This window comes from Leucoraja erinacea, chromosome 1, assembly GCF_028641065.1.
Source record: "Leucoraja erinacea ecotype New England chromosome 1, Leri_hhj_1, whole genome shotgun sequence".
Classification (NCBI taxonomy): domain Eukaryota; kingdom Metazoa; phylum Chordata; class Chondrichthyes; order Rajiformes; family Rajidae; genus Leucoraja; species Leucoraja erinaceus.
Window position 1 is genome coordinate 95,809,841 of NC_073377.1, and position 17,355 is coordinate 95,827,195.

At 44.1% G+C, this 17,355-nt stretch overlaps 1 protein-coding gene across 4 annotated transcripts in view; it reads right to left on the minus strand.

The window, feature by feature from the left end:
* shroom3 (shroom family member 3) overlaps positions 1 to 17,355 on the minus strand; it is a 426,943-nt gene that overhangs the window by 214,437 nt on the left and 195,151 nt on the right. The gene's annotated exons all lie outside the window — the stretch shown is intronic.

A 17,355-nucleotide genomic window follows, 5' to 3' on the forward strand; every position in this document is an offset into this window, starting at 1 on the left:
TCAATGGTTTATGTGAGCACAGATACTTTAGCTCTGACTTTGAACACATTTGTGTTGCCCAGCTTTTCAAGTTGTCCACAGCAAATCTTCTTTAACGAAGTGAAAAAAAACCCAGTGTCATTGGGCTCATATGGAGAATTAAATGTAAGATTCACCACTCACTCACTTGAGTTGCATTTTCTGCAATTCCTTTTTATCATTATGTTTGAGAAAAATATTGCTAACTTTAATCATTTGGAAATAGTGGGTATTTTCCCAAGAAGATAACATTTTCGTTTCTGATTTTACTAAAACATTTTATGATCTCTTTTCTCATAATCAGTCTAATTGATCTAATCACTGCATGAAAAGAAATTAAAATAATGCTTTCAGACAGATCCAATGAAAAGTAATTCAGATTTCAAATGCTCACAGAAAACTTTTCTTTTATTAAATGCAGTTATTAGCTCACCGGTTTTGGAGTACAAATTTAATCTGATTTTCTGCAGATATACTAGGATAATTGCTGCTAATTTCCTTTTAAATTGACAGACTAAAGATCTCTCAGGATTAGGATAAAAATGCTAAATTGGGTATAAATTATTTCCTTGCATACATGGGGAAGATTGGAGCATTGAGCTCTTTCTTATTATTCAGAAAAATAAAATCTGGTACTAAATTGTCTAATAACCGGCAGTAACCTTTGATCCCTCTGCATAGACCAACCAATGCCCTACTGTGGAAATCCAGACAATGATCTGCTAATCCTACAAAATGTACCCTTCACTATACAATGCTGAATGACAAAGGAATTCTTAAAAGCTTTTTTGAGATTTTAAGAAGAAAAATGGTCCCACAGAGAAATTGGAGACTGCTTCATACACAAGTTCTTTCTACAGGGCTGGGTAGCATTGGTCTTCTGAAGAATTAACTAAACACAATAGCTTCAAATCCTCGAAGATTTAAAGTTTCCTAAACAGCCTTAAAAATTGTATAACTTGCGAAAAACGTTTAACAAGTCAAATTAACTATGCTTAAAGGGTCAGGAATGCTTTGAAGGGAGGGCACAAAGGAAATTCCATCTTCAATCACCACCTACAACATGGAAGTAATATGGAAATTAAAAGCAGAACTGTAACAGGGAAGGATTAAATAAATGTTCATTATTAATTACTGTAAATAGCTCACACAAGACCATGTTATTCCATTACTGATGTGACAAGCTGTGATCCCAGCTTGATCCAAGTGCAGCCAAACACTCTTGTAGATCTGACATAAAGATTAGCACGTCATACAACATTGGATTTATCCAGTCCAAATTAGTTTCAGATCCAGTTTGAAAACATAAGGTTGGTTAACCACATCAATACGATTTGCAGCACTGAGGGACTCATACCATCTCAAAGGCCCAAATTAAAATCGAGCCTGGTGCAATGAGAAACTAGTCTTCTCTCTTTGCTATCTGTTCTAACAGAGCACATCGAACTGAGCATTCAATTAATATTGGTCCGCAACATAAAATCTATGAGTGTTGGCATTAATGAGTCCGTAATGCAGAGTAAGTTAAACTATTTTATTTTGACCCAGCACCAAACTGGCACCTGGTTAGCCAGATCTCTCTGCATCACAGAATAGTAAACTTCAGAAGCACTGTGAAAGACTGCTTGCACTCATAACAGGCGAAAATATGATGGAGGATCATAGAAGATGTGTTCTGGCATACATATACCCATGGTTCTCTGTTCATCAGTATGTCAGACACATGCAGGACCCATAGTTATACTTGCAGACTCGGTGCAAGTTTTTAATTCTTCATTATGTTATTTTACACTGTGCTTGGATTCAGTTGCAAAATATGTGATGCAATATAATGATGCGATCTTTATGTTGCATTTATTGCAGGTATGTCAGAGTATAAATGGGCTCTTTTTCCCAAAGCTGATATTCCCATCACCAGCAAAAAGTATCCATAGCACCAAATTCAGACACCTTGCATCTTGTGTCAGAACTAGCTGGTTCTGCAACAAATAATAGGACATTTCATATTGTGTTTGAAGATTCTGTTAGTGAAATTGTTCACGTCAATACGTCACTAAATGTAAACACAAATATCCACTATGGGAGCATGTATTAAATACTCTAGAAGATGTTTCCAGCCCTAAAACAACAGAGTTGATTATTGTAGGTTATTGTACAGGAAGGAACGGCAGATATTGGTTTATACCGAAGATTGACACAAAATGCTGGAGTAACTCAGCAGGTCATGCAGCATGTGTGGAGAAAAGGAATAGGTGACATTTCCAGTCTGATGAAGGGTCTCGACCCAAAACGTGACCTATTCCTTTTCTCCAGAGATGCTGCCTGACCCACTGAGTTGTTCCAGCATTTTGTGTCTATCTTCAGAGTTAATTCTTCTTTGATCCAGAACATAAAACGTGCTAAAAGCACAAGAACAGACACCTCGGCGCATGACAATGATACCAACTTGAATTGCACATCACTTAGCCCCCCTACACATCAACGGCGAGTGTGTGGAGAGGGTCAACACCTTCCGGTTTCTCGGCGTCCATATCGCTGCTGACATCTCCTGGACGGACAACACGACAGCGGTCATCAAGAAGGCTCAGCAGTGACTGCACTTCCTGAGGGTCCTCAGGAAGCACAACCTGGACTCTAACCTGCTGCTGACCTTCTACCGCTCGTCCATCGAGAGCCTGCTGACATACTGCATTACAGCATGGTATGGCAGCTGCACCATGGCAGACAGGGAGAGGCTTCAGAGGGTAACCAGGACAGCGCAGAGGATCATTGGCTGCCCTCTCCCCTCCCTGATGGACATCTACACCTCCCGCTGCCTTAGCAGGGCAAAGAAGATCATCAAAGACAGCTCCCATCCTGCGTTTGGACTGTTCGACCTGCTGCCCTCTGGAAGGCGCTATAGGTGCATCAAATCCAGGACAAACAGACTCAGGAATAGTTGCTTTCCGAGAATTATATCTACTATAAATTCAAATTCACACATGCACTGACTACACCGCCCAACACGGACTTCCATCTGTATATATGTATATATGTATGTAGCGCCGCAGAAATTGTGCACCTATCCCCCCCCCCCCCATCTCCCTTCTGTTTTTTGTTTTTTCTGTTTCTTGTTTTTTGTGCAAAATTGTATGTATGCACTGAGTACGAGCAGCTTTCAGTTTCACTGTACATGTATAGTGACAATAAATGGCATATCTATATCTATCTATCAGCCTGCATATTGCCTATATTGATCCATTCTTTGTCAGTTCATGTGTCTATCTAAATGCTTCCTAAATGTGGCTATCGTATCTCCTTCTACCATTTTCATTTGGCAGCACATTGTGTAAAATAAACTTGCCTCGCATATCTCCTTTAAACTTTCTCTATCTCATCTTAAACCTACGCCCTCTAGTATTTGACATTTCTATCCTGGTATGAAGACACTGACTGTCTTTCCCATAGATGCGTCTCAAATTTTTTATAAACTTATTCAGGTCTCTCTTCAGTCTTTGACATCCCAGAGAAAACAATCCAAGTTTGCCAACCCCTCTTTATAGCTAATCCAGGCAACATACTGGTGAACTTCCTCTGTACGAGGCACGTGCCATCAGGGTAGACAAGGTATGCAGTGCCTACCCCGACTAAAATTATAAAAAGGTAATTATTAAATATAAATAGTAAAAGGACGGGAGAATTATGTCTACCTAGGAGATCGATCTATTCGGTAGGCATAATTCTCCCGTGCCTTTCATCCGCAGTACATGTAATACGCAAAAGTCTGTGCAGCTCATGTGCCATCGACGCTGCTTCAAGCCTTCAATGACAAGGGGAGCTGACGGCAGCTGAAATTCTGCCTTTGCACCGTGGACTGCGTACAGCGCATGCGCAGCAGTCTACTGCACATGTGCAGCGCAAGTTTCTTGGCGGGATTTTCAAACGTGGATTGTCCTTATCTTAAAAGTATCTTAAGAAACAAAGAGAGAAGAATGGAGTTTGTGTACAAATATTGTGGTAAGTAGATTTCTTTGAGCTATTTGTTTTTAAATACAGTATTTCAACGCAATGAAGACGCTATTTTTTACCCAAAAATAAGGCACAAAAATGTACCTGCGTCTTGGAGGCCGAAGGTTAGGTTGTTAGCCAAGATAGACTTAGCTATAGCTCAGTACAGCAACATCAAGAGCGATGTTGCTATAGTGAGGGATAGCCAAGTATATCCCTCATTGCTGGCAGCTGATGGGAAGCGGCTGTAAAGTTCTGAATTGGCTGTAAAAGGACAACGCCGCTGGGACAACGCAACTCACTCACTTACCGCTGCCGCGACGCTCCGGGCACGGAGCCACTGCATTGTGGCCGGGGAGGGAAGTAGCTTGGGTGGCTGCGAGCGGCCGCCACCTCAGCGCCTTCTGCCGGCCCGCTCACCTCTGGCAGTGCTCTCCGTCTGAACATCTCTCATGGGCCGCTCGCCGGCCTCCCTCATGTCAGCCACTTCCCTCAAATCCTTAAATTCCGACTGTCGCCGGGAACAGGACATGGCCTCACTTGCCTCGCGGGCAGTGGAGCTTACTCTTGTGTCAGCGCAAGTAACCTCAATTGGTCCCTTGATTGCGCTGACACAGGAGTAAGCTCCACCGCCCACTGTCCTGTTATCCATCGCCCGCTGACCTGCTCTTGAGCTGGTCCCCTCACTGTCCGGTCTACATTGAAATACACGGACTGGGCAGTGAATGCCATGCAGTGTCACCCAGTGCAGCAAGTGAGGCCTGTCCTGCTCCTGGCGGCAGTCTGAAATTAAGGATTTGCGGGAAGCGGCTGACATGAGCGAGGCCGGCGAGCGGCAGGAGAGAGGTGTTCAGACGGAGAGCACTGCCAGAGGTGAGTGGGCCGGTGGAAGGCACTGAGGTCCTGGCGGCCACTCGCAGCCACCCAAGCTACTTCCCTCCCCGGCCACAATGCGGTGGCTCCGCGCACTGAGTGCCGCGGCAGCGGTGAGTGAGTGAGTGAGTTGCTGGCATGATCCCCAACCCCCTCCTTCTTAACGCTCCTGCCCTCCCCGCAACTTTACTCCTGGCCAGACTCCCCACACGCTGTGAAAGGAACTCTCCCCCCAATTGATCCCTTGAACTAGTATTGTCATTTAATAAGATCACAACTGATTCAAATTGTCCCGGTGTGCTCCCGTTTCTCCCAACATCTCTTCACCTGCCGTCACCCTCCACCCCCAACCATTCAGTAATTCAGAATGGAGGAGATCTGGAAGCCCTGGACAAATTGAATTGTTACTTTCTTTATTTTTATTTTTATTTATTTTGAGCGTGAGAAATGTTATGCCCCGCCAGCCTTCTTTCAAAATTTAGCAACTCAAAATGGTGGTGGGTCTTCGACGCAGGTGCATCTTCATTGCCGGGAAATATGGTACTTTACTAAGAGATATGGCTTTTGAAGACTTTATAGAAGTCGACTGACAGCTTACGGAAAGGAAAACAATGAGCGCATGTGCGGTTTAAGATTTTTTAAAAGCCGACTGACTGCCTACCATGAGTAAGTACTCACGGCACGTGCCTGCTCTGTACCTCCTCCAAAGCCTCCACATCCTTCAGAACTGCATACTCCAAATGTAACCTAGCCAAAGTTTTAAACAGCTACAACACGGCTTCTCAGCTTTGATACTCAAAGCCCCAACCAATTAAGGTAAGTGTAGCCTATGCCTTCTTTGCTGCTCTATGTATTTGGGTGGACACTTGCAGGGAAAGATGGACTTGTACCCTAAGATCTCTCTGTACATCAATGCTCCCCATGGTCTTGCCATTTACCGTATACCTTCCTCTTACATTGAATCTCCCAAAGTGCAACACTTCATATTTGCCCAGATTAAACTCCATTTATCCACCGACTTTATTGTTGGACATGTGGAAAAATTGCAGATGTCAAGCTGAGTTGCAGCATATGAAGATTGGTCATTGCAAAATCATTCATTCTTTCACCTATGTCCATTTATTACCTACTGACTGTTCCTGCAAAGGAATGGTTTATGCATGATCTGATGCCTTTGAAAAAAGACCATCTAAGAAGTAACTAACAGAGCAGCGAAATTCATTGCACTGTATCAAAGAATGACTGCACTTCAGAGACAGATAATGTTAGCGAAACTGTTCAAAGTGACTGGCAGATGAACTTTTGCAAAAATATCAATACCTTCAAGAATGCACCTCCGTGAAGTTCATCTTGATAGAACAAATATTTAATAATGCACCAAGGTTACATTTACAAATCAATGTTATTTAATTATTGAATAAGAATTGCTGGACTTTGCCCTTCGCTGCCTGCTGAAGCAGGCCAGTAACAGTGCCTTATAAATAGATAGGAGTACATGGTATTTCAAACAAATACAGGCCCTGCTGTGTTTCACATAACTTGTCTTGTAAGATACTTAAGATTTGCCTGATAATTTCTTATTTGTTTCTAGGTCAACAATAATTGGATTTTGGAGGCAACATGTCACAAGTTCAAGGAATATTTTTCAGGCATGAAGGGGTAGTTTTATGAAATAACTCATCATGATGTCTTAATCTTCAAAGAAATTCTTGGGCTTAAAGTCAGAATATCACCATGCACATTATTGCATCGTAAACATAATTCTCTGAGACATTGCACTCGTTTATCAACACTGTGTTGATAGCAGTCTATTTGTAAGCTTTCTGCCTGTTATTCCTATCCATTTCAATTTCTAGTACTAAATGACTGAGTTACTCCAGTACTCTGTGTCTATTTGCAATGTTAATATTATGAGCATATATGAAGGAACCATCTTCTCACTTGAGGAAGTTAAGTGGTTGAAAGAAAAAAAAACACACCAAAGGAAACGTTTCTCTTAAGCCTGTGGACTCAAACACCATCATTACCTTTAAGACAGAAAATATTGGAAATAGTCAGCAGACCGGAAGCGGAAGGCAACTGTGCAAAGACAAACAGGGTTAATATTTCAGCTAGAAGACTTTTCATCAGTATTGAGAAAGAAAAAAACAAGTCCATTCTAAGTTACGGAAAGAGTGGAGGAATGGATAGGAATATTCTGATAGGGCAAGGCTCAGGTTCCAAGGTTCTGCTGCTTTCTGGAGCCATCAAATGAAAGGAAATGCTTTAGAGAGAGAGCGAAAAGATACAAATAGGCTTTTAAAAACTGAAATGCTGACCTTAAACCAATTGGAAAATGTTGTGCCATTGTCTTCCCAATTGGCTGATCTGCTCTTCTTCCTCTACTACTGCCCTTCTCATGTGTCTTTCTAACAGCAAGAGATGCAATACCTGCCCAATTCAACAATTTCAGATAACTTGCTTTTTTTCATTTGTGCCATAACTAGACAGCTCTAAAGTTATCCATATGTAATATTGATTCAATTTGTCTTCACCCCAGAGATGCAGGCGCATCTGCTGAGCATTTCCCACATTATCCTTTGGGCTTTCATTCTTTGCAACAGCTATGGCCTGCATTTAGAACACAGAACAGTACAGCGCAGGAGTGGGCCCTTCAGCCCACAATGTTTGTGCCAGACATGATGCCAAGATAAACTGATCACATCTGCCTGTACACGATCCACTGTCCACTATTCCTGCACTTCCATGTGCCTATCCGAAAGCTTCTTAAACGCCACTATCGTATCTGCCTTCATCACCACCCTAGGCAATTTATTCCAGGCCACCACTACTCTCAGTAGGTATGTTACAAAACTTACCTTCAGCGGCGCTGCAATTCTGCCACTGGTCGTGTGCGCGATTTTGGCGCGTTTGAGGGGGGGGGGGGGGGGGTGGGGTTAAAACGGGGTTTTTTCCCGACCTGTTTCCTGAATTATATTTGTTGGCGTGCAAGATGTTGCTGAAGAATCGTTCCTACGGCCGTTCTGTGTTTTTTTTTTAAATTCACCCGACAAGTTAATCGCCGGAATGATTTTAAAACCAGCTTCTGAAGCTGTCAATGACGACAACGGGGACGGATTTTATGGAGGACCAGGTAAAAGAAAGTAGTTTATTTTTATGTATAAAAGTGTTTCTTAAGATGTATTTAATTCACATTTTAAGTTGCGAAAATGTGATTTTCCCCCCCGAAGAACCGGCAGTGTATTTGCTGCCGATATGGGGGACTAAATTCACCACATCCTGAATGTTCCAAATGGTCCCGTTCCAGAAAATCCCACTCGCAAGCTGATTTAAATGGCCATTAATTTACAGGTATTAAACATTAAATTCCCTCCATTTGGCCTATAAACCCATGACAATGAGATTTAAAAATTATGTTATATTCTGAATTCTTGTGTGAATGTTATTTGGACACTTAGGCTATTTAAAAATGTTAATCTATTCTTAAGAAATGGATAGATGTTTAGATCTAGTAATTGAATTTTGTAATTAGCTACAATTACGTAACTAACTAATAATATGCTTTAATTTCAAGTCATCTAAGTAAGATTGTTTCATATTTGTTTCAGAATGCTTCAATCTACAATAACTGTAAATTTATTTCAGTTCTCTTAAATTTTAAGAAAGTTATGGGCTTTTAAATGTTCTCGATCACAGCTTTTATGTTAAGTCAATGAAAAAGCAATAGGGAACAGGATGCCATTTTCCGAGTATGAAAATGGCCATAATTTTTTTAATACTGAAGATATGAAAGTGAATTAGGTGTCAAATTAAACTTCTTTTTATGCTTTATCTGATGGGATAAATTAAAGACTTGATTTTTTAAAATCTCAAAATTTTGTAACATTGCTACTGTCTGTGTAAAAAACTTGCCCCGCACATCTCCATAAAACTTTCCACCTCTCTCCTTACAGCTATGTCCTCCAGTTTTAGACATTTCCATACTGGGAAAAAGGTTCTGACAGTTGACCCTATCCATGCCAACACAGCTATTTCACAGGTCTTACATGTCCCTTTGCTATTTTCTTCTCTCTAATGACCCCCATTAATCTATTAATCTAATGGCTCCCTAAGCAGACGAATCAAGCAACTCAGAGATATTCCCTTCATAGAGTCATAGGGTGATTGCCCAGAAACAGACCCTTCGGCCTAACTTCAGCACACCAGCCAAAATGACCCAGCTATGCTAGTCCCACTAGTCCCACCTGCCTGCATTTGGCCCATATCCCTCCAAACCTGTCCTATCCATGTCCAGTCCAGTCAGTGCATTCAGAAATGATTCAGACCCCTTCACTTTTTCCACATTTTATTATGTTACAGCTTTATTTTAAAATTGGTTAAATTATTTTTTTTATCATCAATCTACACTACAAAGTAATTATAAATAAATCACATATACTATATATATATATAACAATGTACAGGGAGGAAGTAGAACAACTGGTGGACTGGTGCGGCAAAAACAACCTAGAATTGAATGTCGACAAAACTAAGGAGATGGTTGTCGACTTCAGGAGGGCGCAGCCAAAGCATACACCGCTCAACATTAGTGGCACTGCAGTGGAGAGAGTGGAGAGCATAAAGTTCCTCGGTGTGCAAATAACGGACAGCCTCACCTGGTCCAGGAACACCACTGGGACCGTCAAACGGGCCCATCAGCGACTGCACTTCCTGAGGAAACTAAAACAGGCCTCACTCCCCACCAACATCCTCAGGACTTTCTACAGGGGCACGGTGGAGTCTGTACTCACGTACTGCATAAATACGTGGTACTCCACCTGCAACTGTTCGGACAGGAAGGCTCTGCAGAGGGTAGTGAGGGGAGCAGAGAGGATCATTGGCGTCTCCCTACCCTCGGTACAAGAACTGTTCCAGAGCCGCTGTCTGAAGAAAGCACAGAGAATTGCCAAGGACAAACTGCACCCCCTCCACGCACACCTGGATCTCCTGCCATCAGGCAAGAGATATCGTAACATCAAAGCCCTGACTACGAGGCTGCTAAACAGCTTCCTACCACAGGCTGTGAGGCTGCTAAACAGTCACTCTGCACCCACAGTCACTTGACTTGACTCTGCGGCTAGCACGGACACTTTAATACTGGCACTGGCCACTCAAATCAGCGGCCCCGGACATTTTTTATGATTGGTTTATTGAATTTTAACATTGTGTTTTTTTACCTGCTTTTAACTATTTATACTGTTCCATCAGGGACTGGATTGTTTTTAGTGTTATTATGTGTGAAGTGTTTAAATTTCATGTGCGATGCTCCGCTATTCACTGGGAAACGTCTTTTCATTTTGCACTGTAACGACTGTTGCTTGCAAGATGACAATAAAGGTTGATTGATTGATTGATTGATATACATAATTATTCGGACCCTTTGTTATGACACTAAAAATTGAGCTTAAATTCATCCTGTTTCCATTGGTTATCCTTGAGATGTTTCTACAACTTGATTGGAGTCCACCAGTGGTAAATTAAATTGATTGGACATGATTTGGAAAGGCACACACCTGTCTATATAAGGACCTAGAGTTGACTGTGCATGTCAGAGCAAAAACCAAGTCATGAAGACGAAGGAATTGTCCGTAGACCTCCAAGACAGGATTGTGTCAAGACACAGATCTGGGGAAGGGTATAAAACAATTTCTGCAGCATTGCTGGTTCCGAAGAGCACAGTGGCTGCCGTCATTCTTAAATGGAAGAACTTTGGAACCACCAGGACTCTTCATAGAGCTGGCCTATGACAGAGCTCCAGAGTTTCTTTGTGGAGATGGGAGAACCTTCCGGAAGGGCAACTATATCTGGAGCACTTCACCAATCAGGCCTTTATGGTACAGCCGGAAGCCACTCCTCAGTAAAAGGTACATGACAGCCCGCTTGGAGTTTGCCAAGAGGGTTGTTTTCTCTGGTGCTCTGGTCTGATGAAACCAAGATTGAACTCTTTGGCCTGAATGCCAAGTGTCACGCCTGGAGGAAACCAGGCACCGTTCATCACCTGGCCGGAGCGCTGTGGCCGCCTTCTTCCAACATTCGCGGAGCGTCGCTGGATTTGGAGCCGCGGAGCTGGGGGCTCCGTCCGGCCGCGGGCGGCGCCGGTTGGAGCTCCGACCCCGGCAACTCTACCCCTGGCTGCGCGGCTCCAAATCCAGCGACGCTCCGCGATGTTGTGTGTCGGCGGCCACAGCGCTCCGGAGCTTGCCACACGGCGACCCGGTAAGGCATTGCCCGCACCCCGCTGGTATCCCAGCGCTGCGACGCCGCCGACTCCCGACATTCGCGGAGCTGGGGCGTCCGGCCGCGGGCCGCGCTGGATTTGGAGCGCCTCGCAGCCAGGGGTAGAGTTGCCGGGGTCGGAGCTACAACCGGCGCCGCCCGCGGCCCCACCGGCCACAGCGCTGCGGAGCTTACTGCACGGCGACCCGGTAAGGCATTGACCGCTCCCCGCCTCTCCGACCAGCTAGGGGACTAAGAATTAAAGTTTACCCCTTCACCCCCCTTCACATAAAAGCCCTCCAAACTAACTGACTAACATTTAAGCAATGATTTACAGATGTTTAAGCGTCTCCCGGTCTCCAGGGAGGAGTCAGCCGCTACAGTAGTACAGACCTGGGTTGACCGTGGGTCGTTTTGGGTCAAGTTTGGCGCCAAACGCGAGCTTTGGTGCGCAGACGACATCTGGAAAAAATGGCCGGTTTTCGGAGCTTTTCGGTTTCTGGAACACCGGATAAAAGGTTGTGCACCTGTACTGAGTAAAGGGTCTGAATACTTATGTAAAGATGATATTTCAGTTATTTATTTTTAATTACTTTGCAAAAATTTCTAAACACATGTTTTTGCTGTTTTATTATGGGATATTGTGTGTAGATTGACGATTTAAAAAAAAAAGGAATTTAATCCAATTTAGAATAATGCTGTAACGTAATAATATGTGGATAAAGTGAAGGGGTCTGAATACTTTCTGAATGCACTGTACCTGTCTAACTGTCTCTTAAACATTGGGAAAAGTCCCAGCCTCAACTACTTGCCCTGGCAGCTCGCTTCATACACCCCTTGAGTGAAAAAGTTACCCCTCAGATTCCGATTAAATCGTTTCCACTTCAACTTAAATCTATACCCTCTGGTCCTCAATTCACCTAGGCTGGGCAAGAGACTATGTGTTACGGCAGAATGTACTAGCTGTTAATCGCGGCCTACGCGAGACGTACCGTAATTCCAGTGATCCACTTGACTCCGTGGTTAAGTTAAACAATCACTGATTTATTTCCAAACATGTCCAAAACTTACATGCACGGTCACGGATGTTAAAACACGGCAAAACAAAGTCCGACACGGTAAGAAAACCGTGTGACTCCGCAGCTAGCTCTGTGATTCTCACCCTGACTCCGTGGCACCATTTTGTTTTTTTACAGCACAACAGGCCGCATGGTGTCCAGGAGCGCCCTCTACAGAACATACTATACATTTATCAAACATGATAAAACCAGTCTGTTCTAGGCACAACAATGCAACAAAACACAGTAATTAAACATTATTAAACTCACTAAATATGCTTATTCTGGTAATAGAATAAAAGGAATGACACGCTAATTCTTGGCCCATACACTGTGCGTCTACCCGATCTATTCCTCCCAAGATTTTATACACCTCTATAAGACCACCCCTCATCCTCCTGCGCTCCAAGGAATAGAGTCCAGGCCTACTCAACTTCTTCTAATAGCTCACACCCTCTAATCCTGGCAACATCCTCGTAAATCTTCTTTGTACCCTTTCCAGCTTGACGGGTTATCCTATCTCTGTGACATACTCTCTGTGAATTACAACTATGATTTCTGTCATTGCCAGTAATGATGAGGGGTCTTTGACCATATACACATTAACTGTTTCCCTTACATAGGTGTGGCTAGACCTGCTCGGTATCTGCTGCATTCTCTGTTATCATTTCAGATTTCAGTTTTCCAGAACCAGCAGTTTTTGATTTGTATTTACTAACCTGTATGAGCAACACATTCAGACTGTGATTGCTGCTGTATTTCTAGAAGTTGTGAGGTATTTTAAATTATTTTCTATTTTTACAGGAGAAAATGACAGCTGTTTTGAGTCTGTTCCTGAATCTTGAGTGAACACATGCTACTTAATAAAGTTACTAACATGCTGCATTTATTCAGCAGTCTGTATTATTTGGATGCTAAACAGGGTTGCTGCTATGGACTAAACAGACTCAATATGTTGCTATGTGTAATATTTTGGGTTGAAGAATCCGCAACAAATAATCCACATACCAAAAATATTGGTAATATTTGTATAACAGTTGCTTATTTTTGTTTCAGTTTGAGAACAGATAAAGAATCACCAGTGTCTACGGTTATACAATGTCATAACTGAAAATTAGGTAAAACGGTCAGTTTCTGAAAACAGTAGATTCTTCATCTTTACATGAAAATTCTGAAATAATTGTTCATGCTTCTCCATGAATTCAAGAAATGTCCTTGCAGGAAACGTGTACAAGTAATCAAAGACTTATTCACACAAATATGTTTGGGGATTTATTTATCAGTATAATTTTCCACATTTTGTAGACGGATATCCCTACAATAAGAATTTTCAGTTTATAGACATACTAAACTAAACTAAAGGGCCTGTCCCATTGGGCGTCATTTACGCGATATCCTAAAAATTGGTTGGCGCATCGTGACACGCGCATGGTGAGGCGTGGTGGCGTATGCGTGGTAACGTGCGGCGCCTCAGGATTTTGGGATGCTCAAAATCCTTGCGCGCTACCTGCGTGACGTATCCCTTGCGCACGCTGACATACTGATGGCGTGCATTGACGTGCTGACGACGTATGTGTAGTGCGTGGTGCCGCATGGTTAGTCACGGTGACGCACGAACATTGCCTCTGCTAATTTATTATTCGTCACCGTGCTTCAATGTCTGTAACCATGCGCAGCCCGTTCGTCATCAGCGCGCCATTCGCGCGTCATTTGAGCGCCGCACCATGTGACCACCCGGGTATAAAGCGCGCGTAGTTTTGAAATTTCACTGGGAAAATCCTTGCCACGGAGATTGAACTAAGTACAAATGACATTGCAAATGGCTCCCAAAAGAAACAGGGCCCACAAGTGCACTTGGCGCGTGACTGTCGTACTGCTAGACGACAGTCACATGTCAGTCACTACCGGCCTGACGCGCAAATGACGCCCAAGTGACGCCCAAGTGGGACCCATTGGGTCCCATTCTCACACGGGAGGGCTGGTCCCCCAACACAATATTCCACCTCTCCACCAATTCCAATATTCCACCACTCACGCATAGCCTTCAACTGCGCAGGCGCGGCTGATGGGTTACCGTTGTGACGACCCTGATCCCCCTCGTCCCCTAACCCCCCCCCCCACTGTGCCCCTTGCCCTCCCCCACCCCCCACGCCCTCATCCCCCCCCCTCAAACCCACCCCCCATCCACTCGTAGTGGCTGTCTGGCGGCGCAGCCATTCCCTCCCATTGTGACGTAGGTATTACTGCGCAGATGCAGCTGATGGGCACGGCAAGTGGAAAAGGGATTTATTAAAGCTTAAAATGTGAATAACTCTTAAAATATAACAACAATTTAAATGCTCAGGAGGGGACTTATTGGTCCATTCTTTCTTGTTGCGTCTGTTGTTGCGTTCCTGCAGCCGGGGGAGGGGGACAGCTTCAGGCGGTGGCCTGTGGGGTGGAGGCTTTCTGGAGGGCTAGTATGGATGTGGGCCAAAGGGACTAGTTTCCAGAGGGCTAGTATGGACATTGTGTGCCAAATCGATTCTTGGGCTAGTCCAGCAGCTGTGGACAGGGAGGCTTCAGGTGGGGGCCGGTGGAAGCATTCTGTAGCCGGGGACAGGGACATCTTCAGGCAGGGGCTGCTGTGTGGGGGGGGGGGGGGGGGGGGGAAGCGTTGTCGTGGCCTGCCGCTGGGTGGGGTGTGTGCGAGTGGAGGGGGATAGCGGTGTGTGGGCGGGGGTGGTGAGACTTCTGGACTCTTAGTTCACTCAACCACGGCTTGTGGACTCACAGTTCACTCAGCCACGGTTTGTAGACTCACAGTTCAGTCACTCACGGCTTGTGGACTCACAGTTCACTTCGCCACGGTTTGCGGACTCACAGTTCAGTCACTCACGGCTTGTGGACTAGCCGCACCTACTGGCATTTGGCCCATATCCAAACCTGTCTTATCCATGTACCTGTCTAACTGTTTCTTAAATTTTGGGATAGCCCCTGTCTCATCTACCTCCTCTGGCAGCTTGTCCCATACACCCAACACCCTTTGTGTGAAAACGTTACCACAATCAGATTCCTTTTAAACTTTTTCCCCTTCAATTTAAACCTATGTCCTCTGTCCTTGATTCACCTACTCTAACCAAGAATCTGTGCATCTATTTGATCGATCATGATCTGATATATCTCTATAAGATCACCCCTCATCCTCCTGTGCTCCAAGGAATAGAGTCACAGCTTACTCAACCTCTCCCTATAGGTCAGAACCTCTAATCCTGGCAACATCCTCATAAATCTTTTCTGTACCCTTTCCAGCTTGACAAAATCTTTCCCATAACACAGTGCCCAGAACTGAACATAATACTCCAAATGCGGCCTCACTAAAGTCTTATACAACTGCAACATGACCTCTCAACTTCTGTACTCAATACTCTGGCTGATGAAGGTTTCTTCCTGGTACTCCAGTTCCCTCACACATCCCAAAGTCGTACAGGTTTGTAGGTTAATTGACTATGGTAAGATTGTACACTGTCCCTAGTGTGTAGGATAGTACTGGTGGGGGGGGGGGGGGGGGGGGGGGGGGGGGGGGGGGGGGGGGGGGGGGGGGGGGGGGGGGGGGGGGCGGAGGAATGATCACTGGTCCGTGCACTCGGTGGGTCGAAGGGCCTGTTTCCATGCTGTATCTCTAAAGTTTAAAGCCTAAGTGGTAGATGGAGCCATGCATTTACATAGTAGGATTAAAGGCAAAGACTATTTTCTAAATGTGGAGAGAATTCAGAAATCGGAGGTGCAAAGGGACTTGGGAGTCCTGGTAGAGGATTCCTTTTAAACCTCTAATCCTGGCAACATCCTCATAAATCTTTCCTATAACGCAGTGCCCAGAACTGAACACAATATTCCAAATGCGGCCTCACCAAAGTCTTATACAACTGCAACATGACCCGAGGGTCAAATGAATTTGAAAGTCAAATCGGTAGTAAGGAAGGTAAATGCTTTTATTTAGAAAGGATTAGAATATAAAAACAGGGATGTAATGCTGACGCTTTATAAGGCACTGGTCAGACCGCATTTGGAGTATTGTGAGCAGTTTTGGGCCCCATATCTGAGGAAGGATGTCCTGGCGTTGGAGAGGGTCCAGAAGAGATTTACGAGAATTATCCCAGGAATGATTTGGTTAACATATGATGAGCATTTGACGGCATTGGGCCTATACATGCTGTAGTTTAGAAGGATGAGGGGCACCACTTTGAAACTTACCAAATAGTGAAAGGCCTGGATAGAGTGGATGTGGAGAGGATGTTTCCACTATTATGAGAGTCTACAACCAAAGGCCATAGCCTCAGAATAAAAAGGATGTACCTTTAGAAAGGAGATGAAGAGAAATTTATTTTGTCAGAGGGTGGTGAATTTTTGGAATTCACAAAAGGTTGTGGAGGTCAAGTCAATGGATATTTTTAAGGCAGAGCTAGATAGATTCTTGATTAGTACGGAAGTCAGGGATTATGGGGAGAAGGCAGAAAAATGGGGTTAGGAGGGAGAGATAGATCAGCCATGACTGAATGGCAGAGGAGATTTGATGGGCCAAATAGCCTCATTCTGCTCCTATAACATGAAGTTATGAACAAAAGAATGTAGGAGTCAAAATGGAGAGCACGGAGGCATGGCTGGTCGATCAGACAGAAGATGAGACACTATTCCTCAAGCTTGTGGTGAGTCACCTTGTTAAAGTGTAGGAGGTGATAGACTGTCGATGAGAAAGCAAGTGGGATGGAGAATTAAAGTGGCAAGGAGCTCAGGATTACCCAAAAGGACTGAACAGGTGCTTTGCAAAACGTCATTCAATCTGCGTTTGGTTTCTCCAGTGCAGAGGAGACCACATTGTGAATACTGAATGCAGTAGACTAGACTGTAAGAAGTGCAAGAGAATCACTGCTTCATTTGGAAAGAGACATTTTAGTCCCTGGATGGCAGGTTGGGAAAAGGTTAGAATGCACATATTTTCTATGGTTGCAGGTGAAAGTACCGTAAATATGGGGTTTTTGGTGGGAACAAAAGAGTGGACCAAGATATCATAAAGGAATAATCCTTACAAAATGCACAAAGTGGAGGAGTGGAAAAGATGTCTTTGATGATGGATTTTTTATTGGGGTGGCAGAAATTGTGGAGAATGATCTGTTGAATGTGGAGG